This window comes from Saccopteryx bilineata, unplaced genomic scaffold (genome assembly GCF_036850765.1).
Source record: "Saccopteryx bilineata isolate mSacBil1 unplaced genomic scaffold, mSacBil1_pri_phased_curated manual_scaffold_99, whole genome shotgun sequence".
Lineage (NCBI taxonomy): Eukaryota > Metazoa > Chordata > Mammalia > Chiroptera > Emballonuridae > Saccopteryx > Saccopteryx bilineata.
This window is the reverse complement of record NW_027095516.1, coordinates 35,788-38,675: the sequence shown is the minus strand read 5'-3', so window position 1 is coordinate 38,675 and position 2,888 is coordinate 35,788. Positions and strand designations below refer to the sequence as shown.

The 2,888-nt window shown below is 43.9% G+C and overlaps 1 pseudogene; it reads left to right on the top strand.

The window, feature by feature from the left end:
- The first annotated feature begins 921 nt into the window (after positions 1 to 921).
- The window catches only part of LOC136318379 (U3 small nucleolar RNA-associated protein 15 homolog), a 23,166-nt pseudogene continuing 21,199 nt past the window's right edge, over positions 922 to 2,888 (top strand).

Here is a 2,888-nt window from a genome sequence, read left to right as displayed (position 1 = left end):
TCCACTCCAGATCCGACTTCCGGCTGGTCTCAGTTGCACCATCTCCACAGTGGAGGTGACCCCGGGTCCCTCAGAGGACAAGATGCAGTTGTGTGATGACCACTGGGGGCACGTGGTGAGCTCGCAGGAATCTGAGCCCTGTCTCTCCTCTAGGGGGATGCATGGAGGGCGCCCGGACACTGCTGTGGACAGTAGACAGGAAGACAACCATGTAGGTAGCAACACAGATCTTTTTGTTTGATCTCTCTGAAAAAAATTCTAACATCTCCTTGAGTATTCTTATTTTCATGGCTATGGTCTTATTTGTTTAAGTTTAGTGTGACTCTGTCTTTTCTGTTAATAGAATATAATTGGAAATGTTGGTAATAAAACCAAGGGTTTGGCTCAAGTGTCCTTGTTCAGCCTGATATCCACAGAATTAGAAGTGACCGCACCCCCTATGAAGCAGAGTCAGACCTTATGAATATTTTGGTGTCTCTTGGAGAAGGAGGCATAACCCAAAGCTAGGGAGCCTGCAGGTGAAGTGAGAGGTTGAGGCTCCCTAACCTCAAGAGGCTATGAAAGCTCCCATCTGAGTTCTCATTAAAACAACAACAACAACAACAACAAAACCCCTGCCTCAGAGCAATCTATGTGGTGAATGTCAGCTCTTCTGCACTTAAGTTACTAATCAGGCCAAACCGAGTGACACCAGCCATGCTGTAAGATCAGAAATCTCTTCTTGGAGGGTCCATGTGATCTTCAAGTGACTTTGGACAGCCTGGGGAGGGGTCTGGAAGAGTCGAAGAATTTCTCCTCATAGCCCAGTGTCGCAGCGGACCTTCAGGGCCCATTGGAGAGCTAAGGCAGAGTCACTATAATTATTTCTAATATTAGTTTCAGATTACTTACTTTTGTATAACATTTCAATTATATAAAACTATGGCTGGTTATAAGCCTCTATAGGTAGCTATTCAGACATATTCCATACTTGGTGAAAAATCACCCAAGATACACTGTACTGGAACAGCTATAGGACCCTTGTTCAGATCAATGAGTTTGGTACAGTGTCAAAAGCAGGCTTTTCTCTGCAGGCTCCATATATCATGCTGTCACAGCTTCTTCAGGGATTCACATTCATGGCTGATTCTCCTAAGAACTGATTAAAAACTGTGTTCTGGGCCCTGGCCGGTTGGCTCAGTGGTAGAGCGTAGGCCTGGCATGCAGGAGTCATGGGTTTGATTCCCGGCCAGGGCACACAGGAGAAGCGCCCATCTGCTTCTCCACCCCTCCCCCTCTCCTTCCTCTCTATCTCTCTTTTCCCTTCCCACAGCCAAGGCTCCATTGGAGCAAAGTTGGCCCGGGTGCTGAGGATGGCTCTGTGGCCTCTGCCTCAGGTGCTAGAATGGCTCTGGTCGCAACAGAGCAATGCCCCAGATGGGCAGAGCATCGCTCCCTGGTGGGCATGCTGGGTGGATCCTGGTCGGGCGCATGTGGGAGTCTGTTTGACTGCCTCCCCATTTCCAACTTCAGAAAAATACCGCCCCCCAAAAATAAATAAATAAAGTATTTGATGTTGAAAAACATAAAAATAAAAAAATAAAAACTGTGTTCTGACTTAAAGACACGGTGTACTGTGCTAATTTTTGACAGGGTGATGGGTTGTTTGTGGCAGCCAACGAAGATAGGGAAGTTTGGCTTTTTTATATAACTGGGAGGGCTCCACACAGGCAGTTTGAAGGCTATGTGAAAACCGTTCATACAGTAAATTTTGCAGCAGATGAATATCCTGTTGTTACTGGGGTGATGATTATATAGTTAGATTATGGAATATTCCAGAATCTAAAGAAATTCTGACATTTAAAGAACATTCTGATTATGTGAGATGTGCATGTGCTAGCAAACTAAACCCAGATCTCTTTCTAAGAGGGTCATATAATCATGAGGTGAAGATGTTTGTTTGATACAGTAACAAACAAGAATATTATCTCTGTTGAGCATGGACAGCCAGTGGAGAGTGTCCTGCTTTTTCTCTCTTGAGGTCTTCTGGTATCAGCAGGAAGTTGTAATGTTAAAGTTTGGGACATGTTAAAAGAAAGACAGTTGCTAGTGTCTTTGAAAAATGATCATAAAACTGGGATGTGTTTATGTCTGAGCAGCTCTGGACAGAGAGGTTGCTCTCTGGTTCGCCGGAGAGGAAGTTGAAAGCATAGAGCACAGCTTCCTCCATAGTAATCCACAGTTTTGTTTCTGCAGTTTCAATTTTGAGTCTTGCACTTGCACATGAAGATGAGACAATAGTTTTAGGAATGACCAATGGAATATTGACTGTCAAACATCAGAAATCTGAAGCAAAGAAGTATTCTCTTCCCAGAAGAGGAAGGCCTGCATATCAAACTCTTTTTTTTAATTTTTAAAATTTTTTATTTATTCATTTTAGAGAGGAGAGGGAGAGACAGAGAGAGAGAGAGAGAGAGAGAGAGAGAGAGAGAGAGAAGAGAGACAGAGAGAGAGAAGGGGGGAGGAGCTGGAAGCATCAACTCCTGTATGTGCCTTGACCAAGTAAGCCCAGGGTTTTGAACTGGCGACCTCAGCATTTCCAGGTCGATGCTTTATCTACTGCGCCACCACAGGTCAGGCTTCAAACTTTTATTAAAGAAAAAACTTCCATGAAGTAATGGGATGACATTTTAGTCAATAGGCTGTAAAAAAATAAATACATAAAACAGATAGACCTGTATGATAGACAGCTGAAAAATATCCAGGTCTCCAAAGCACTTGACAGGGTCCTTGAGCACAGCTGTACAATAAAGACACCTGAGATTACAGTTTCCATCATAAAAGGAACTTAATCTAGGAGGAGTCCTTGCAAATGCCCTTGAAGGTCAGGATGAAAAGGAAATCAGTTG